This window comes from Platalea leucorodia (assembly GCF_965183815.1).
Source record: "Platalea leucorodia genome assembly, chromosome: 6".
Taxonomy (NCBI): Eukaryota; Metazoa; Chordata; class Aves; order Pelecaniformes; family Threskiornithidae; genus Platalea; species Platalea leucorodia.
This window is the reverse complement of record NC_138828.1, coordinates 10,778,790-10,802,650: the sequence shown is the minus strand read 5'-3', so window position 1 is coordinate 10,802,650 and position 23,861 is coordinate 10,778,790.

The window sequence follows — 23,861 nt, the reverse complement described above, 5'->3', positions numbered from 1 at the left end:
AACCATTTACAGGCAAGACAAAATAGGCACACATACAAGTACTTACAATCTATAGTTTTCTATCAAACAGTATCACAACTGCAAAAAAGGAGATGAAAAACAAAAATCTAGTGCCATCAGCCATGTTTTAAAATTCCTTCTTTCTCGGTGTTAACTAACAAAGGTTGTCATTTGGAATTAGTTTCAGAAAGGTGTAGGGAGACATGACCCACCATTTACCTATTTTAAAATATTTCTATCTTAATTTCTTTCTTTCCACTTTAGATCCATTTTTTTTAAAACTTTTTTACAAAAGCAGAACAAAGAAGATTCTGACATCAACTATATCAGTTTGCCTCTGGAGTGATTTATATAAGCGAACTGTTACTCCGGACATTTCCAGAAAGAACTGGAGCCAAAGGTTCCCCAGTCTTCACTTCAAGTAGACACTTACATTTTAGAATTATCATTAGTGAATTAGCCATATGTATCCTTTTAATAATCAGCCTTATTAAGGATAAAAGCTTTTCTCCTATTCTCAGATGTAATTACAACATACCCCTGATCTCTACTAAGTCTATAAACAGAATACTTGTTTTAATTCTTGACCCTTGGAATCAAAACCAAAACCAGAGATTAAATGAAGTAAAAAATTTAGCAGTAGCCGACTATAATACAAACTAAAATACAGAGAGCGTCCACAATTATTTTGTATTCAGACTTCGCTTTGTATTGTGTTCAAACACTAATCCTTCCATTTACTTTAAAAGATTAATGCAACAAAAGGGTGACTAATTGTAAAACGGGCACAATAAAGGTTCAGGTTAGTGCTCTTTTGTATTAGAGAAAAATAATATGTTTGAGATGGAGAAATTAAATTTTCTGGAAGAGGTCAGCATGGGAATCAAATGAATCCTTCTGATTCATGCAGAGTCATGCATTAACCACTTGAGATTTGAAAGAAAAAGACTTAAAGCTTTTTTTCCTCCTGTACAGATAATTTCCTTTAATAACTAAGATGCTATTTTGTCTTCAGAATATCAACTTTCCAAATTAGTTGAGTTCTGAAGGTCCTCCAGAGCACAACATCTATGATTAAACACTTTCTAAAGTTCATTCTACTAGTAAAAGTGGAAATTCCATTATTTTAGCAAGAGCAGGCATGTCAAATTTATCAAGGCATGATAGGACTGAGGATGGAACAGAGGGGTAAGGAATCTAGGTTTGTAAGTTATATTCACAGGGCACAGAAGTTATTATAAACCTCATTATTATGTGGTACAGTAATCAAATGAAAAGTATAGTTATTGTGTCTCTTGTTAAGCTTCAATTGTGAAGAATTACCTTCAAAACTTTTAAAAGATAGCAATCCAGAAGCAGCAGAATCATACAAGCATGATTCCTTTGGCTTGGTTTACTCATGAGAAAAGCTCCTATTTATGACTTACCCTCCTCAGGAGCTCTGGGGGCTGCGGGAACAAAAGCCATGTGCAGTGTTACAGCCTCTCCATCCAGGTTGCAGCAAAAGCGATGGCAGCCTCAGGAGCTCCTCCACCTGAATGCAGACTCCAGCTGAACCTAGGAAGAAGCACGTGCAGGACCATCACAGAGAACCCTAATATGATTCCTTGAGTCAGGGGTTAATGCCATGGAGAGGATTACCTATTTTTTAGTTCTTTTACGGTGCCAAACCATATCCATAAGGTGGACCAAAAGCTTAATGCCTGGCTGTTCAAATAGCTAAGTGACTAATTTGTTGCTAATTTATTCACTTTCCCCACCACCACCTTTCCAGCTGTACTGATGCACAGCTGAGAATTGTAAAAGTACGTTACCAGGCTGTCCCTGCATCTGAGCATTCTTGCTCTCCACAGCTGTGGCAGATTTGTGGAAAATGATTCCCAGTGTGATGGAAACAGATACCTGCTACTGAGATATGAGCTAGTTACTGCAGAGAAACAGGACTGATGCATGTGTGCTGCACAGGGGAAATGAAAGCAGAGCTCTTGGTAGGATCTTCTTATCATGATCTACCCAAGCTTCTGGACAGTCTCATAGAAGTAGAGGGATGAGACAGGCAAAGATAAGCATAAAACAATGACCAAGCAGATAAAACTTCTTGGAGAGGTCTGACACAGAATTTTTCAAGACTAAGTAATTGTACTGGGGTGTAATCCCGGGATGTCTACTTCAGTACGGAAGAACAGAACATGTACAGTTTGATTAAATTATACATAACTCCTAATCTTTGGTTCTTCAAGCAATTAAAAAAAGTTACTTTTCTATTTTGAAAACGGATATTTTTGTTCTGTTTTTCATATCAAAAAGTTCCTGCAAAGTAGAAATCCCACGCTTTGATCAGCTATAAAGGGTAAGTATGGCCAATGTGAAGCCATAAAACCAGAATAAAATATAAATATTCTACAGCATTAGCAAAGTGTCTGAATTACCCAACTGCCTCATGATTTTGGGCACAATTAAATTCACTAATAGGAAAGCAGTTCAATAACATCATGCTTCAGATCACTAGTTGAATAACATTGTCATACTCGGGCTAATACATTGTGACAGCTCCTGCCTAGAATACATTACTTAAGATCTGAAAGTTTTGAGCATAAAAATGTCTTTTCCAGAGCTTCCAAACAAATAAAATAATAATAATATAAGTGAATGAGTAAAGGTCTAAAAGTTAATATTTCAGAACAAGTGAAAATATTTCTCAGTTAATTTAAACATTTGTCTCTATGTATCTTTGACATTTGGAGCCAGAGGAAGGGGTGTTAAGAAGTAATTGCATTCGCTGCCTTCCAGATATCTTTTATTGGTTCTCAAGTGGATCTGAATTCAAGAAATGGCTCTGACTTGTTTGTGCGCATGGGGAAAATATTTCTTTTGACATTTTGTTCTCTGGTAGCATTTTTATGCTTATGCATGTATAAATAAATTCTTTGAAAAGCAAACTCTTTCAGTACACATATTAGTGAAAAGGGGATGACAAGGCAGCTCTTCTAATTTTCTGTTTATAAGAGGAAACATGCCAGCTAAGGATCTTTGACATATTTGACCTTTTTTTAAAAGATGCTTTTATTTTAACCAATGGGAATTTTGTACCTGGATCATTGCTGTGCAAAGATTAAGCTAATCGCAAAAATCACTAAAAAAAGCACAAGTACTCAGAGACACAATCCCACAAGCATTACAATCAATAAGCAATGGCTTAGGTCTCTTATAACCATTGTACAGATGGAGTTATGAATGGAAACCAGACTTTTTCCAAACTTGGACCCCCTGCTACAATTTTCAAAGGTGTAGTGTATAATACAGCTTTAGTTGCCTGATTTTAAAAACTCAATTGTATACACTGGTCAGAATGTTCTACTCGGTTACAACAGAAACACTAACAACCACACTGCATGGGCGGCAGTTCGGGTGCTTGAATGTCGGTATCTGGTGCCATTTCACATAGCTGCTGCCCCAGGAGGGCTCTGTCAGCTCTGTGTTTTATCTGCCAGCTCCTGGCAGATGCCTGGGATGCCCCGGGGCATTTGAAAAAAGCTTAAAATGTTTAGGTACCTAAATCACTCCAAGGGTTTCTGAAACTTTAAAAAAAAGAAGAAACAACATTCTGAAGGTTGGGATTCCTTTAAGCGAAAGTCTGCTCATTTTGGTTTCCAATCTAACATACCTTTAAAGCTATTTTTATAGGTGTTTATCATGATCTATTAGCTAAGAGGGAAAACTAAATTGCCTAGACCAAACTAAAGGAGGACTGGCTGATTCTCCTCTCACTTAACAGCTATTTGCAGTAGTTCCACAGATGTCAACATGGTCTACGTGCCCTTCAAGGACAGCATTAATTCTGGAAAACAGAAGTCTATAGAACGCATTACTTTGTCTTCTCCAGGAATAAAAAAGTATAATGAGTGCCACTGCTCTATCAGATTGTGAATCTCAGTTTAGTATACACTAAACAAGGTACCTCAAGAAAACCACTTAAAATTATCCAAGTGACAAAGTTGGCACAATTTCCCATGCGAGCATCTTTGTTATCTGACAGTAGAAATGACCAATGGTTGCTTTCTTGTAAAAAAATCCTGTAAGAGCTGTAATGATCAAAATGGGGCAGCGCTCTCCAGGGGTGGGATCCACACAGTGCACTGCACCCTGACGGGACACACGTTTGGTGCTGTGCACCTCGGGGTTCCCAGGACCTAAAAGGACATGGGATTATCTAAACCAGTCTCCCTTTCTTTATAGCACTAGCTCTAATAGCATTTTTAATGATACTTTACAGAGTCTGAGTGCCTTTCTTACTGGGATTGTAATGGGCCAAGCACTTGCTGGTGCAAAACATCATCTGGCCTAAACTTATTTTCAGTGTATTAATTGCAGTACATTCCTCTCTTCGCTAAACAATTCCTATGCAGTTTTTACTTATTTTTCATTTTACAAGATTAATTAGAATAGTAATTTCTAAATTTCTCAGATATCCATAACTGCAGATGTTCTTAGCTATTTACCCGGTTTTTTGTTGATTTTATGTACCAAAATAACATTTCAGATGTGTAATAGAAAACCTCAATTTCTCTGTAAATCAATCCCAGAAATATGCTACAGAAAATGAAAATACAGAATGAAAATGAATTGATAGTTTGTTAAGTTTCAAAAGAAGGAACAGCTAGAGTAAGTACAGAGATGGCAGCAGGAAAAAAATTACTGAGTCTAATAATCAGTAATTGAATTCTGTTAACAGAAATGACTCATAAATAAAACAAATGTGACCATATCCCAACATCTTCTGCTAACAAATTTGGTTTGTACTGTATTTAGTATTGTAGATAAAAATTGTTCCCTCTGTTAAGCCTCCCTACTTTTTCCAGCTTGTTTAACCTGTAGAGCCTTAGCTTGGCTTAGGATCTGCCTGTCTTGCTGTCTGTCTCTGCTGGTCTTGCTGTCTGTCTGAGGAACCAACGAGAGGAATGCCTGCAATGCCTGGGCTAGGCTGGGTGACAGCCCTGGTTTGAACATACACGATGGAGACAGACTCTGCCAGAAGAAGGGCTACTGCGATTTTGGCATAGGGTATAGCTCACAAGGAAGCAGAAGACATTTCAGCAGACGGCTGGTTTAAGCCTTTCTTCCATGCAAGCAAAAGTGACATTTCTTCTACCACAAAAGACACAACACCGTTACATCCCCATCCCTGAAAGTGGAAAACTGAAATCTTGCAGCAGCAGCATGGACAGACTCAGCTATCTCCCGTGGGTGCAGCAGTGGGTTGGCCCTGAGGAGACAAATATGCAGCAGACATTGAAGTCCCCTCCTGACTAACCCACTCCACTTTGCCTGGAAAAGGCATCTGCAGAGCAAATCCTGCACTTGTCACCCAGAGAGCTTCTTTGTGTGTGGTGCCTCCTCTCTTGCATGAGCATCGCTGGCTGTGCTGGCAGCCAGGACTTCCACTGTGGGGCAGCGGGAGGGCGGCTGCTCTTTCTGCAGACAGTGGCAAAGGTCCCTGAGCTCTCCAAGCAGCCGATCTGCAGCCACTCACCCTCTCCAGCACCGCCCCCCCAGGGCACTGGCCCTCACCGTGCCTTCTGGGCACAGCTCCAAGTCCTCCCAGCAACAAATAAAATGTGATTAGATGTAAGAAGAAAATATCGAAAGCTATCAAACAGAATGATGTCACTGGAAATTCTTGAGGCACAGGTCAGTGGGCGATGCTAAGAGTGCACTGGAAAAATACGTCTTCAATTCCTGTCCTCTACCCATGTTCGTTCTGGATTAGTGGGACCCAACACGTCTGTTCGTGTGCGTTCACCCAAGTCCTGGATTCAGGTTCCTGAATTGCACTGCCTAGTTGGGAGCGTGGGACAACAAAAAGCCTGAGTCCTGCCAAGAGCGGTGGTAGACATTCAAAACTAAATGCCAGCAATAAAGTAGCACAGGATGGATGGGTTCACACTGAGCCTGTGCTAGGTCAGACAGGAGATGAGCCAAACAGCACCCTAGCATACACTGCTGGTGTTGTCATTAATATTTGCTACAAAAAACACTGATGACTTCCAACTTGACCCCATGCGCACGAGTGTAGATGCCGTATTCCATACAGCAACTTGCAGAGTTGTTATTCTAGTCATGATTACAAAACCTCTGTTGGTCGTCTTCCATCCTAGCGCAAATACATAACACCTAGCATTATATGTCTGAATATTGTTATATTATACTGTAAAACAGCAGATGTGGATGGAATACCCTGGCACCTTCTATGCTGAAGTCAGTTTCATTATGTTTGCAAAAGGCAAATACAGATACATCAGTGTACTTTATTATAATGTCATATTCCTGACACTATAGTAAAAGTTGATTTGGTGTTTCCATTACAAATCTCATTTTCAGAGGCTTATGACTCATCCATCTAAGTTTTTTCAGGATGAGATTTACCATACAGACCTCAGTCTACTTATAATTCCTCCCCTAAAAAATTGGTCAGTATTGGTTATCTGCACATTTTAAATCCCAAGAGCTCAAATGAATTGTTTTCTTCATGCTATTTCATTTTTTAACGTTACCAAGTATTTGTGTCCTTTAAGAATATAAAAGCAGTTAAGAAATTTAAGTCAAAATGCCCTTGCTTCCAAATATATCTCACACTTCTTAGATTTTTTTTTTTTTTTTTTTTTTTTTTGCATGTGTTTTAACCAGAAGGTTGAGTCCCTACTTGGGAAAAACTGTAAAAATTCATTAAGAATGAAACAGGCACCTACTACAATTTTGTCAGTGGTTTTCAAAGCACTAACTGAAAATCTATGTTTAATATATAAATATATCAAGCATTAGACCTAAGGTTTAAGAAACGCCACCACATTTCACCCCTCTACTCCTGTTGCGGGGTTGTTGTCACACACGCAGACGCAGGCAATTGACATTCAGCCCTTCTCTTTTGCATCATCAAGAGGTTCTGACCTTTTATGCTACTGCAAGCTTCACAACTCTGAAGGTCTGGATGAGTATCTTAGCAATTTTTAAGCCTATACAACCAAATTCACTGAACATTTATACAGTTTTTGTATTCACTATAAAACATCATTTATCTAACTCTGGTCTTGGATTGCATTTTCCGAGTTATATATGTTTTTAAGCTCAAAGTTTAACAAATCATTGCACTAATAGTTTCACAGGGTTGTCATGAAAAACTTCGAACTGATTATTCTTTTTTAAATGCCTTCAGGTTTTTATCTGAGCTATACAGAAAGCCTGTTAGGAATGTTAAAAAATCATTTCAGCTACTACATATATTAGGAATATAGGCCTATTTCCAAAATATGACTTAGACATAAAACACTGGCTATTGCAACATATATATTACAAGCACCCAGCACCCAGAGTGGAAATCAGAATCCCAGTCACTGGAGAACGGGTCATACCAGGATCGCAACCTGTCAAGCACACTGATAGGCACCTGCATAAAGTGAGAATACTCTGCAAGGAAAACGTGAAAGGCAATCAAGTAGGGGAACTTTGAAAACTTAAATTCCATCTTGTTTTAGACTTGAAAAGCTATTGGAAGTATCTGCTCTTGCTATTCGCAAGGTTGTACACTTAACAGAGGAAAGGCCCCTAAATATGGTAATACGCTAAAAATGGTAATTCACTACACACAGCACTCATCAGAATAAAGACAGCAGTGGTTCATTTTTTGAAAGTAGCATTTTTCATCTTCCAGAGCAATGTCCTAATAACAGTCTATAGTACCCAAGGAAGGGGAAGAGTTGAAGCTATTCCAATTTTCTAGGAATTATTTAATAATTCATAACTTTATTTGGCTGAGAGATTTCAACACTGAGAACTGAAGTGCTTCACCATGATTCTGTTCCTGAACTTTGGTACCACCATTACGTCTTTGGAGAAAATCAATCATCCTTGACCAGCCTGCCTTCTATAATAAAATAACTAGGTCTGTGGATGAGGGGACAGCAGTAGAAGTCATCTACCTTCATTTCAGCAAAGCTTTCAAGAAAACATCCCAAAACATCTTTGCAGGGACACTATGGTCTAGAGGGGTGGACTACTAGATGGTTAACATTTTCTTGTCAGACACAGGGTAGCAGGTAAAGGTGTTCTATAGCAATCATTATATTATTTTGCAACTGAGTCAAAACAATTATTTTTGTCTCCAGCTGGAGCGCAGTTGTGGAGCACTGAAAAGATCAATAATCCGTGTTCATTTTAGGATACTCAGAAAGCGTAAATGCATAAACTATACTTATTCACATAGTGTATGATCCTTTTTAACTAGGTAGAAAAGTAAAGTGGTGTAGGAGGGAAGAAACGACGGTGAAAATAGTATCCCTCCAACATTTCATCTATTTTCTGTGCAGCTGGAGAACAAACTGCTCTCCATGAAATAACATATATCTCTTCAGAAAACAAGGTGTTTAAGCATGCTACCCATGCCTTCTTATCACAAGGGCATTACCAGTTTCACTTACTTGATTTAACATCAGACAGCAGGTAAATGAGGTAAGATAAAAATAGAAAAAGCTCTTCAATTTTAGTACAGCCACTCTGTCACAGATTGCCCTATAATCCAATAGTGAAGGTTATAACATCTTTAACTAATTAACACAAAATATAAACAACACAATGCAGAGCCATTTGCTCTCTTGATAAGATGTTGCAGGCAGGAATCTGTCTAGTAATTAATCAGCAAAATACTTGAAGTACAAAGGAAGAAACAAAAAAGAAACTACAACTTCAAGAGGACTGACTGATTCAAGTTAGCAATACCTACATCAACATGCCTTAAGGAACGGTGAGCAAGTTAAGGTTTATAATCTTAGTTTGCTTTGCCATAACTATCTATCCGATGCTAACAGAGGCATATAGAAATGCAACACAGCAGAATGACTCTTCCCACTGCCACAGCTTCCCAGTTTTTCTGCTGTATATGGCTGTTATAGACAGAACATAAAACCTTACCCCAATCAGGGGGGATGTGCTCATGCGACACCAGGTCGAGGTGGGCTGCCTGTGACTGCACCACTGTACCACGCTGCTGAGTTACCACAGAGGATTTCGCCATTTCTAAAATGAGCAGGAAGTGTCATGTCTTCTGCACCATGTTCTCACAGTTAAAAAAACCACCATCACCACCACCACCACCCCCCACCACCACCACCCCCCACCGCCCCAGTACTATATTTGCTTAAGTCCTGCAAGCATCCAGCTAGCTCCAACACTTAGGCTGCTTATAAAAGTGTCAAATCAAAGAATTGAAAAGGAAATTATGAAACTTCTCCAAAGCACTTTTTAGTATGTCATTCCTTTTCAGATGATGCAATTGACCACAGTAACAAAATCACATTTCCAAATTATCTGCTATGTTACAGATTTTTATTGAATAACCCCTTGTCAGATTTGTACGTAGGGCAGTGACAAAATAGTGCATGTTTAGCAGCAGCAGTGTGCCTTAAAACATTGATAAAAGTGTGGAAGGCTAGCTTCAGAGTGTGCAATGAAACATTTTACATTCTTTCTTTCACTTATTAATCTTTGGGATTTATCAAAGGCTTAAAAATCTTAACCTAGAAAAATAATAGGGAAGCAGTGGCTGGTGCTTTTCCTAGTCAGAGATTAATGAAAGTCTGTACTTGGACTTCTTGTTTTAACTCTGCTCTTTCTTGAGAAACTGAGAAAAGCTTAGCCTTACTGATTAGCCATACATCAAATAAAACCCCCAAATTAATTGTGATCCTACCTATCCTCAACATTAGAAAATAAAAACAGGCAAGTAGTTCAATAGCATGAGGCTGCGATAAATATGGAATTAGAACCTGAAACAAATCTTTCTGATTGTTACGAAGGTATTTCTACTGACCATGGACCAGGTCTTAATAATTTAGATATACTTAAAGATTATTAGGATTTTAGTTATCAAGAGAGAAACCCGGTTCCAGCTGGGTTTCTTATCAAAATGCACTTGTGACAAATGCTTTTGTTTCCTTTGTATTTGAAATGAAAATTGTATAGAGTTACCGAGTGTCATTTAACTGAGAGGGATTTTATGTGTTTCGTCATAAGAGCATTCAGATTTACTGTTTCGCTCCTTCTCAGTTTTCACGTGAAAAAAACCAGAAGATTTCTACATTCTCCAGCATGTAAAGAGAAACACATTTCAGTGAGCTTGATGTCTTCATAAATACAGTATTGTTCCTATCTCCTCTATGTTATGTAAAGTATTTTTCTGAAGCAAAAAGAGCTTTGTTTTTTTAATAAAATGGAAGAACAAAACTTTCCTATCTCACTTAACCTGTTAGCAGTTGACAGTAATATGTTAGCTACTGAAATAAGAATGGGAAAATTCACATTTGATGAGGACTCCACAGCCATCTTAGTCCTATGTCCTTAAACACACTTTTATTGGGAGCAAGTGAAGGTTACAACCCTTACTTCCCATGTAATGAATTCGTGCAGAGGTACATTATGCACCCTATGACTTTTGGGAAGTAAACACAGACAGAAAACCACATTTTTTTCTCCAGATGTAGCAGAGAACCGAGCCTTTCTTTCTCCTCAGTGATACGGATGGACTACAACAGCATCCAGCAAAGTACAAAAACTCCAATTAACACCTTTTCACCTGGTATCTTTTTCTTCCCAATGACTGCATCAACAGCTGATGAGTAATTTAGGATGTTTTTGTTATATCTCATTACGAAGCAATTCTTCTTTAATTGGAATCTCAGTTATATCACTACGTTAAAATGAGGTTTCAGAAAAATCAAACAGCAAAATACATAATAAAATCCATAACAAAAAATACAGCTTTTGTCTACACCCATGTTTGTAATGTATACTTAAAAATCTATATGCCATTTCATATGGTGAAACCTAAGAAAAGAGAGGATTCAGATGGAAAATCTTTCCATAGACTCCTGAATTGTAATTTTCAACTTCAGCTACTCAACAGCATTACACCTGAAACAAGCTAGTCAGTGCGCAAGTACTGGGATAAAAGTCCTCTGCTCATCTTTCAATAATTATTATAAAATCATTTATCAAGAACAGAATAACAAGTAATTATTTATCAAAAGGAATAAGAAGAACTTTCTCAAGTCCAGATTCATGATCTTCCAGTGTGAACATAGTCTCACTTAAAAAAAAAAAATAAACTGTTCTCAAAACTGCTACAAAAATGAAAATCACAGTAGACTTGACTGTGGAGAAATCAAATCCAACACAGAGAAATGATCTTGTTCTTCTGAATTTCCATGTAAACAGTCAAAACAAAGTAGCTGATGGATCACAAAAATAATAAACAACTCCCATAATATGGCAGAATACAAAAAAATTACAAAAAAAGAAAAAATATTCGATCTAAAAGACTATACAACTGACAGCATTTAGTGATCAAAACTTTTAAGTCCACATTTACAATAGTACATCTAAAATCACATTATTTCTCTGAACTTACAAACCAAAACAACCTGTGTGAAATACCAACACGCTTAGATCCAATTAGAGTCAAATAATACGATTTATCTTTTCAGTAATGAATAAATTAAACACATTCAAAGAACTAAACATCATCACTTCCACAGCTTCCTCCTTATGGAGGAAAGCCATAATGCACCGCTGTCTCTGATTTTCTTAGAGTACATTGAACGGTGAAAATGCTACTCCCCACAGAAATAACGGCCACAACCAAAAGTCCCACTTTCAAAATGCATTCTGCAATAGCAGAATTTAGAAATGCAAGGGATCCAAAATTGCCTTGAGATCATCCCTTCTCATATCTTCTCATTAAGACTGCTGTTATTACATTCAGGCTTTGTGCAATGACATTACACTGCTATTACATGATTAGCTCACTTCAACTGTCAAAGACAGTAAGGTGGGTGTTTTCTTCCAGTTCACCATATTGAGAAACCTAATTGTTTTTCAGGTTATTTCCAAGTCTGTGCTCATTCACCTCTAAACTTCTCATGTCGACTCATGTCATGTTCTCATTTATTCTAAATTATTTTAAGTCAATTAAAAGACTCTTTTCCAGTCTTCTCAGATCACTGCTTGAGATCAGACTAAATCTCACCTTGTCTGAGCCCCAGACAAATTATCTTGCCCTTAATGCAGGGTTTTTTAGATTAAAATAAAATGTCATATAGCAATCCATCAATGTGGGATAGAAATTATTACACTCAATCTCAAAATCCTTTCCCCGGCCTCGGTATTTCTTGGGTTTAGTAGAGTATTCCAATGTTTGATGTCGTACTGATGATAATCATATTGGGTTTCCTTCAGACAAACTTCTAGGAGTTACTCTACATTTAGATTACTTCCTTCTCCAATGACACGGAAGGAAAAGACAGTAAATAGACTTTTTTTGATACTGAAGACATACATGATCTACTAGTCCTCTCTCAGCACTACCATTTATGTTTATGCTGTGAGCCATTTTTTTTCAGCATTGATCTGCAGATCTGGATATCACTTGTGAGTTACAGCGGTATTGCAGACTCCACTTACTCAGTTAAAATCTTGGTAAGTTTCCTCCTTACACTTTACCGTATCATATATCCCATCTCTTGGATGCCAAAAATCAGCCCCTGACAAATTTGTCTCAAAGAGAAAATTTTCTGTTTTCAAAAACAGGTGATAGATTCAGGCCCCTAGACTTCAAACATTCTCTGAACTGCATGGCAAAAAGGAAGGTGAAAAAGTATGAGGGCTCCCAGTGAAGGCTTTTCTTGGTGAAAGAACAAGGAAGAGCAGAACAACCTATTCATCTTTCTTAACCAGCTGCTTCTACATTGTGCACTCCCATCCTACTTTATCTGGATATTATGAGCTAACAATCTCCTTTCAACCTGATGAAACAATACATTTTCTGAGAAGGCAAACTGCACCACTGAACTGAACTGATTAAGTTCTTCCATTAAAGAATATCAAAATACATGAAGCAACATTAAAAACATTACTTTTACTGACTGTTTATACCCATTAAGAAGGCTGTACCAACAGCACACAATCCTATTAATGTTGAGTTTTCCACACGAGGTACCTTCTAAACTTATTCTGGTTTAGGAGGTGTAGTAAGATTATAGCCTATGGCTTCAGATTTGTGCACTCCCTGGAGCTACGTAAAATAAACAATATTAGATGGAATCCAATTTCTGTTTAAGGCGGCCACGTGTGGTCATTGCTAAATACCGACATTTTTGGTCATTTACACACAGGCTAAATTAACCTGATAATGTCACTAATTTGACATTACAATTTATGTTTTATAAATATGGTTTTGTGCTTATTGTGTTCTCACAGTAATTCTGAAACCAGCTTCTGCACTGTATAACACTTGATTCATTCCATTAAGGAATGTTGATATCAATTATTCTATTTTAGCTGTTTTATCATTCACAATTCTTTCCACAGTGATTAAAGATTATATGAAAATATAAATAATGATCAATCATTCATTCTAGAAAAAAACAATCTTGTTTCTTAGGCACTCTAAGCTTAAGTTTAGTAACTATGTTTCACTGCTGATTAAAACAAGAACTACTTTGCAGTAATTGGCATTCTGTGAAATGAAAGTATAGCTGAAGGAAAGACTTATTTTTTCTACTTACTTTTTGTACTTTCACAAGCCATCCCCTTTGCTTAAAGGTTGAAAATAATTAATTTCAGGTCTTTAATAATGATTAATATATTAAAGTAAGTGATAACATGAGATGAATCCCACTTAAGCAATAATATATTACACATTAATGGATTTGCCATCCTCATTCATCTAAATGAGGACCATGTTTTTGAGAGTTACCAACCCAAGATGCTTCAGAAAAGACATATCAAACTTCTCAGTAAGGAAATATTAAGTAACTTGCCCTTCTTCTTGTTGCACCCAAACTGTTTAAGATTATGCTTTAAGATATATGTATAGGTGACAACAAGGGCAAATTCTTCTGGCTCGTGGATCAAGGTGTCCAGACACAGGGCAGTCTAGACTGACAGCTGTACTCTCTTGTTGTCCTGACTCTGTTTCCAGGCAATTTCAGCTCATCTTCCCAGATCATCTGACAGCACTAATAGTTTATCCATATTAAGTATTTTTCATTTAAAACCCCTAAATAAGAGGTACTTTCCATTCATTGGCTGCCTTTATTTTGCTATGCTTTTCCCAGACTAAGAAACAAAGAATTCCTTAGTTTTACCTGAAATCCAAATAATGCATTGAATTAGAGACTTAGGGTCTGCTTTTCCTCTCTCTCATGCCACAGAAAGATCATTACCAATTTAATTCCTGTGATGTAGCCAAGGGTGACAAGAAAGAGATCATAACAAGGGCGTATTAGTTGTCAGTGCAGCTTTCTCTTAGGGGATCTACACCTTAACTTGTTCGAAGCAAAACAATTATAAATTCACTTCACTACCTTTAACTGTCTGTAAAATTCAGAAAGAGAGAGCAGTGAAACAGACCAAACACTGAAATTGAGGCTGTGACTTACTGAAGCATTCGATGATAGTGCAAGACTACTGCAAACAAAAACAATACAGAAATTAAATGAAACAGTGAAGCTGAAACTAGGATTGTTTGGTGACAAAACGGTACATAATTTTGCATTCTCAATTTCAAGACAATCCTAGGAAACCAGTAAGAAGAAGCAAACTTTACTAATTTTCCTCTGAAACACTGTAATTGAACCTCTGCCATCCTATTCTTCATCTTACTGCCCCAGAAAGGTTACCACATTTCCACAAGGCTTGTGGGCCTGTATTGACAGATTTGGATTTCTGCTCTTTTCTATTACCCAAAGTCACTTTCTTTGTACTATTTCTTCCTCCTCCTTTGCCTTCTCTTCAAAAACAATCAGGTTTAGCCAGCAAAGAATGATTCCTTGCATTGCTGCTGTAAATCTGTCACTAAAGCAAGCTAAAAATCAACGCCTGAAGTACCTTGATGCTCCTGTGAATTTGCCAGATCTTTGGCGGTCTTGTAACAGTACCTCCTATGCCTCTTTTTCAGCATCAGGCTATCAGCCTGAGTCCAGAAATAGAGCTGTGTATCCTCCATGTTACTCCTTAGTCCTCCTACCCACACGCAAACTCTTTGGTTTGTCCATTTTCAAGAAGGCAAGACTGAACTCAGATAACAACCGCAGCAACATCAGCTCTAGCACATCAACTGTCTTAGCTCCATCACTTTTCACCCAGCCTCTCACTCACTTGCATCTCCTGCGGGACCGGGAGAAAACCGAAGGCAGGCGAAAAGATTCATGGAACGAGATAATGACACTTTAACACAGAAAGCAAAAGCTGCGTACACAAGCAAAGCAAAGCAGAGAAATTCATTTGCTGCTTCCCACTGGCCGGCAGATGTTTAGCCACCTCCTGGAAAGCACAGCCTCAGCACAGGTAATGTTCGCCTGGGAAGACAAACACCATAACCACAAACATCCCCTCTTCCTCCTCTTCTCCTTGATATTTTATTGCTGAGCACGCCATCATATGGTACGGAACATCCCTTCAGTCCATTTGGATCAGCTGTCCCAGCTACGTCCCCTCCCAGCCTTTTGTTCACTCCCAGTCTGCTCTCTGAGGGTGGGGACGGGAGAGAGAACACCTCGACACTGTGCAAGCAGTGTTCAATAGCCAAAGCACTGCTGTGTTACCACACTATTTTAGCTGCAGATACAAAATACAGCACCATATGGGCGGCTATGAAAAAAGTTAACTCCATCCCAGTCAGATCTAGTAGGAAAAGTTAATGATTTTAAGTCTGTTAGTTTGCTATGGGAATTAGAAGGTAAAGACTAAAAACTCAATCTTCCATAAAACCTTAGTGTTCTCCAGTGACAGATTAATGCAAAAATCTTTGATTCTCTGATCTTCCTTATTCTTTCAAAATAAACCCCACTACTTTCACACTTCAGACCTCTTCCACATCGGGCTTTCTCTGTTACAGGAAGCAGGAAGAAAGCAGCCAATGGGACTTTTAGTCTATAAAGAAGCCACGGGCATCCTTGTAGATACCAGCAGCAGCTTCCTCAGCAAATCCCCAAGATATCAGAAAAACAAATCACCTTTCCAACCACTTGGAAAAAAGTAAACAGGAGAGCAAGTGTGACAGCATGTTTTCTTACCTTAAATATCCTGCCATAGATGTTTGGTATGATAATGCCAATAATTCCTTCCAAGAAAACTTCAAACTTTGGGAAGTAGATTGGTTTAACTATTTAACAAGAAGTTCCGTCTTAAATTTAAGCAGGGAAATTTCCAGGACAAAGTGAGGAAGACTACCTCTCTAGTCATAAAAGCTGTTTACTATCCTGCTATATTCAGTGGCACAATTCTTTTTTCTGCTGCTGTGCTCTTCTACTGTATTCTGCTTCTACCTGGAAAAGCTGACATATGACAAAGAATCAAGATGCTGGAAAACCACTTTGCAGTCTGAATTCTATAGCAGCTTTATAAGCCTCTGTCACCATCATAATCTTAATATCCATTAGCTTTTCTCTTTTCTTTTTTCCCCTCTCTTTTTCTCCGGCGACTCGGCTAAGGAAAGGGATGGATCTCTATCAATAGGAGTGAAAGTTTGTTCAAAAAGAACTTTTTGTAGCTTTTAACAACACGTTTAAGAGTTAGAAATAGGGCTGATTGGAAAAAAAAAAAAAAAAGAGCAAAACAACTACACAGCTAACCTCACTTTGACACAATCCAACTCCACTGACTATGATGAAATTTTCATATATATCCTCGGACTCTGCTAAGAGAATAGGGATCACCTCTGTTCTTAAACAGGACCACATTCAATTTCACCTACATTAAGTGAGGTACAAAAATCTTTGAAACAGCAAAGTAATGAACCCATTATAGGTTTTCTATTTGTTAGTTTGAATATACAGTATTTGTACATTTCTCCATTTATCCTGAGCTTATCTGCAAGCATATACTTTTTTTGCTAAACCAACAATATCTGCCTGTTTTTTCATGCCTTTGTCTCTATTTCTGCAATCAAATGAATAGCCCATAATTCAGGATAGAACTGGTGATGAAGAAAGCTTCCAGGAAAACCTCCAAGAAAAGCACAGGACTACAGCTGGGCTAGTATGGAGTCCTTAAAACATAGCTTCCAAGTCTGTCCTTAGCCATTCTGAGCACAGGTCACACTCGGCCGTCGAGTTCAAGATTGTTCGTTATTTGATCGCTCAGTGTTACACTGCCATCACGTCACTTTCTGTAGTACTGTTCTCATAACATGACAAAAGCTCTGCATTGCATTCTTTTGTGTCTGTTTGACTTGGTTGACTTGGTATCCGGCATCAGCGTTTGCATCTGTTATTCCTGCTGCTGCTCTTTGGTAGCGTGTTTTGGCTGTATCACATTGCCAACTGCCTTTGGAACAAAAAGAACATCCTAATGGGAAGAGCTTCAGTAGGGCTACCAAGCCCATCTTGCATCTAAAATGAGATGCATTTTGGAGAGACGTGCAAAGCTGAGGAAAGCAGCTTTTCTTCTGCCCTGTTTCTGGCAGTCTCGGTCCTCAGTCATCTTTCTGCCAGTCTCCTGCTTATGCTCCCCCTCAGGGCAGTTCTCAGTCTCCCTGGCAGCTGTGTTTTTCTGCCATGAGTGAAACCTCATACCCAAATATTAATGGTCAGTCAATTAGCTGCCACTGGGAGCTGGCTCTTTGGTCCCTCAGTTGCCGTCATGGATTGAAGCACACTTCTCAATGTACACACTGGATTGAAATAAACCCCATTGCAAGCATACAAATCTGTAATTCCCCAGAAAATTTCTGTAGTCTTAACTAAAAGCTGATATATTGTTACATGTCTCAATGAAAGTTGCATATTTTTATTACCAGTTCACTTTATATTTGAAGAATAAAATAACCCTTAGATATCTTCCATTTGCGTCAATTAACTGCTAATAAATGATCAACTGCTGTAATATTTTTTTCTCTGATACTTCAATTTCTAAAAGCACTAGATTGGTATTATCTTAAAAATGCAGGACTGAGCCATGTATCTCCTTACCATTTGCTGAGTGAAGATTCATCATTTGCACTCTTGTCAGTATCTTTATCTTCCTTTCTTCCGGCACTCACTTGGCCTTACGTGAAGATACTTTTCTTATTTATATATTAAATGCTTTCTTATGCTTTCAACACTATGAAAACACTCAAGTCATGTAAAACATCTGACCTTTAGAGCTGAGACAATAAGAAAATGCTACAGTATATTATGAAAATATAGTTGTTACAAAGTATTCAGTAAACTGGAAGTGCCAGAGTAAGGAAGGAATTTCTTTTATTTGAAATATGATTTAGATTTATTTATGCAGTTTCTCTTACTTTAAATCAGATTATTTTCCAATTAATTGTGCAAAGACTTCGGGGGGGGGGGGGGGGGGGAGGAGGAACCAGCTTGACTTTCATGACTTCCTGAGTTAGAAAAGTATTCATGTGTCTCTGTTGCCACGTATGAATTCAATATGGACAAGTCTTAAGAGGGAGAGGGATAATGAATTCTTTTTGCTAGAAAAAAAGTCTTACATTCTCCTACAGAAAAGTTAGAGTTCAGTTTCTTCCCTCTGTCCACAACTTCATGTCAGGAAGCCTGTAGTGATTTAAAAGCTGCCAGGTTGGAACTAATCAATCTCATGTATTTCCTTCTACAGGAAAAAAAACCCCAAAACAGTAAAAAGCCCATAGGATAAGTATAGCCAGTTTACCATTAGGATCTGATGGTTTTTCAGACTTTTCCAGGATACTAGAAATGTTTCTTTCCTCAAGAAAAGCAGCCATAGAATTCAAAAACGAAAAAAAAAAAAACCAAACCCAAAACCAACAAACACAAACCAAACCAAAACCAAACCCTAAATGAAGGAAAACTTGAAAACTGGAACAATCTTCTAAATCTCATCATCAGTCCTCTTTGATCTTCCTTTACAATTAAAAATCCCCCTACCACTCAGAAACATTCTCAACCAGCTGTTGAGGACTGCAAAGTTTGACTAGTATAAAAAACTTTAGCATAAGTATTATTAGGCTTGATTGTGCCTTGAATAAGTTTCACTAATTTTGTAACAACAGAAACTCATTTGATATTAATCTTTGCAAACAAACAACACAAATAAGAAGGCACTCTTCATTTTGACCAAAAAAGTCTCTTGATATTGGCTTACCTAAACTTGGTTTAACGTCTTCGATGTTAAAAGATTCCAGACACATACAAATATAACCAGTGCATAAATTTAATCCAATAAAGCAAACCATTGTCTGAGTTGTTTCATATAACTTGTGACACACTTCAGTTGTTATATATGCTAAAATTGATTGAAATCCTGACTGTACTTGCCTTCAGAGAGATAGAGAAGTCCTAACTCTTTCAATGCAGAAAACAAATGTTGGGTGTTTTTTTTCCTAGTAAGTACAGGTTTCATATTAGCAGTGAATTTCTAATCAACGTAATATGATATAATCTCATTTCTTACTCTGAAGCAGAAAAATATGCAATCTCTAGCAACTTCTTCTGAGGGCAAGTACAATTCATAATGAAAATTAATTTCATATTTCTATTTCCTATCTCCTACAAATAACAAATACTTGTAACACAAGGACAGATGTTTTTAATATATTCTGTTATCAGATTAGAAACACAAGCAAAATGGATGGAACAAAATCCATCAGGATAAAGGACACAATGCATAATGCTACACTCGTATTAGCATAACAAAAATGTGTAAATTATATTGGTGCAGAGAAAATTGGGAATACTCCTCAAACAGAATCCAGATGGAAGATATTTGAGAATGTTATGAAACCTAATCTTCACATTCCGTTACTAAAACAAGAAATTACTTAGTAGTAAACAGTTGCTCTGAATCAAAACTCATTGGAGAATATTGTAAGAAGGAAAGTAAGGAAAGTACGGTATATCTTTAGAAAACGTCTACCTTAAAAACAAATGTTATAACTTAGTTCTATTTTCTAAGTATGAAATTAGAGCTCTGAGATTCCTTCAATAGTACCATTTGCCATTAGAAACAAGCAAATGAAAAAAATTACCATGTTTTAAAACAACATAATGGATAGGATGGAATAAATATATTTTATTACACAAACAATCTTGGACTTCCTAATAATATAACTGATGAAAATTGTAAAAGTTTGGCAACTCTTTTGGAAAGCAAATCTAGCAAACCTTCATAAAATAGCCACGAAGTTACACTCATTACATTTATGTAAGACTACAACTTCCTACCCTATATTAAAGGTCTATTTCCTAGTGAAGTATCATCTTACTATTGCAGTTTGATGAGATTTTTTTTTTAATCAGATTCCGTTAGTATGTGGAAGATGCATGTGTTTCCAAGGTACAGCTGAAGTTAATCCAGGTAAACCTGGAGACAATCCAAGGTAAACCTGAAATTAATATGGAAATTGGGTCAGATTCGGGTCTTGAAAATATTTTTTTTAATTTTCAAAGGCTTCTTAAGGGAAGCAGTCAGCTCATCTAATTTCTGCTAACTAAAAACTTAAGCACCTTCTTTTCATTACTAGGCTCTCTTCTTAGTCAGAGGAGAGAGACATGAGCACCTCACAGCAACAATTTCTCTCACCCTAAAATAAACATGTAAGAAGTTAGAGCACTGTCTAGGGAAGAATCTGTCTCTTGAGGTGTTATGTAGATAAAGTATGTCATCAATTACTTAGACTAGATTTATAATTTCAAGACAACTAAATTTAGTAAAGACTAAATTCACACTGACTCATAATGAGTACATTATCTAATCAATAAGTTTAAAATATAAGAATCTCTTATGTTTTAGTTAAGTTTCTCTTTTTATTCTGAATGGAAAGAGATCAGACAGAGAAGGAAAATGTTTATCCCAGGGCTGTATTTATGAAACAAACGCATCCTCCATCAGCCTTTGTTTTGCTAAGTACATGAAGCTTTTATTAATCAACCTACTGTCCCATCTCAGACGTTTGTTCTGGCCTGAATTACATACTGATGACAAGAATTGTCAGTTGTATCCTGGGCCTCTGATGTGACTATTTGCACATCTTTACCAGAAAAACCCTTCTCCTCACACAAGCAAGAGAGGTATGCGATTTTCTTACAGCAGGAGATTAGACTCTTCTACTTGTTTTGTGAATATCTAGATCTTTCTCCTTTGCTACTAACAACTAAAAGATCTGAACATTCAGTAAAACTTATGTGGACTGGTGATGCATGCAATTATGGATTTTAAGCTTTGTTTCCTAAGTAAATGAGAAATATATAATCACAATCTGAGGTTTTTGTGCATGTGTCTGTCTGTCTCTGCCATTCGCTAACTCTCAAAAAACCTTTTAAAAGTAGTGTCCAAGCTCAATTAAACAAAACATCAGTGAGACTGAGGTTTCAGAGATAATCAGTTCCTACATATTTTGTGAAAACAAGCGGACAAATAGAGGTTCTACATTAATTCCTTCCAAAGGTTGTTAGCATGAATTCAGCTTTTTGTGGACATCAGAAAATCTGAGATAATCTTAAAGTTCTTTGGAGATCACACACTAACTTAATCCCTCATTAGAAATTTACATCTCTCTGGTTTCATCTGTATAATCTTATCTCCAGTTAGTAGGGATGGGCTTTCACAGCTGTCCCTAAAGTCTGAAAATTACTTACTTGTTAGTAATGAGGACAACATTGAATGTTTCAACAGAAATACTGAGACCAGATCTTATTTGCCAATTTTACTTTCACTTTATATTCAAAGCTGAAATGTAATTTGGGGTAGTTTCCAGTTTACATCTGCAATGTTCCGGTTGTAATGGCAAAGTTTAAAAATAACGTTGATGCCTTAAAAAATGCAGAAGCACTAGTGAGACTAGCTCCAGGAGAGCACTTGCCTTTACAAATACAGTACCTTTCATTGTCTTCCATTCATATGTTAAAAATCCTGTTTCCAAATACACACAGACAATTCAAATACTTTCATCACAAAAGAATCAAAATCTGGACAAAGCTTAATTCTTCTGTATTTGAAATAGAAGCATATTCAATAAAGACAAAACTACCATGCTGCATGGGGTAGATGAGATACAAAGAACCAAAGGAACCAAGAGAAATACATTGGGAGAGACAAACCGATACATAATTTGAGATCTGTGCCTCATTTTTTGTTTTCAAAGAAAGTATTTTATAGGAAATAAAATAAATTGTATAGAAAATGGTTTTTAACCCCTAAAAACTGTATTTCACTGACATTTGAATTATAATTGCATAGAAGTAAAGATTCAAGCAAATGGTTAATGATTTAATTTTAAAACTCTTCACTATGAAATTAACAAATATAATTTCATTGCAATTTCTTGCATGATTAATAGGCTAGATTTTCATTCTTAATTCCATCATGCAGTCTGTTAAATATGGCCTTTTTGTTGAATTATTTTAATTTCCTGAGAGATCAAGCTGCTATTGCATGCAGATTGTGTTATCTAACACCTCATATTATTATTTCTAATTTTCATATCTATTTGATTAACGGTTTACTTTGATCAATCTTATGCACTAGGAAGACACAAGCTGATCGTCTTTATGCCCTCAAGTAGAGCTGCTTGGACTGAGGGAGCATGATGATGGGATTCAGAATACAGAAGCGCGCTGATGTAAAGTTAAGTGTATTATAAAATCTTAACTACTACCAAAAGCTATCCTGCTTTTAATTTTAATAGTGAAATAAAAGCCACAGACAATCAACCATAGGCACATATATTTGCAAGGTGTATTGCAAAGTGAGAAATTATTTTGGGGATTTAATGATTAGCTTTTTTTCCATGGATATTTATGTTTAAAGGTGTTATGGTTATGAAGTCATATTCATTGCCTTGCAGTTTTTTCTTCAAGATTCACTCTTACACATGCAAAAATTACTAGGTGGTGAAGCCATCACTCTACATAAGTCTTGCTCCAGGGAAAGGAATTTTTTGCAGCCCAACAAGATGTGGAAATCAGCCGTGAAAATAAGCACATCCCTAAGATCTTGAATGTTTTCAGAAGCCACTAACGGTAGACACATTGACGGGACTGCTGTTACTGGTGTCATGTTCATAAGTGTGAACCCAAGCCAAGGCAGGGAGCACATCATGCTGGGCACTCCAGTTCTGCAGTTCAGTCTAAATTCATGAGACAGAGCAGTACTGACATGGGTGCTGTTCAGAGGGGTGAGGCTGAGAATGCACACAGATCCTGTCTGCAACCACTTCTAATAAACAACAGTGGCTTAGAACTAGCAGCATTCAAATGGATTCTCTCTGGAGATTCCTTAGCAAGAGGAAGAACTTGTAAACATGTGTAATAGCACTGTGTTATGCCTGTTACCATACAAGCATCTACATGCATGCCTCGGATACTTCAGACAATTCTAAGTTTATTTACAATACAGCATTACGCACGACTGTACTTAACCACCTCAATTTGCTATCACAGAATTTACAAAGTGTTTCCCCTAGAACCACATACACTGCACTCCATCTTCTCAAAGAATTCTCAGTGTTTGGGAATGAGAGATGCAGAGTGACAGCTGATCAGGAAATTTTATTTCAATTTTCAAGACAGATAGCTATAAGAGCTATACCTTTCACTCCAGGAGAAGTTTCTGCCATAGAAGCCACTGGTGCCTCGTAGAAGAGTTGGAAATTGGTACAGAGGAACAAAATGCACATACCTAGAAAGGAGACAGGAAAGCTGCACTTTCAATGGAGCCACACTGTTCACTTTTTCCTCCTGTTTTTACCGATTGTTCAGCTAATGCCCAACAATTATCTATGAAAGCAAGATTGCTTAAAAAATCTTTACAGATGTTAATTTTTATTCATCTAAATATAT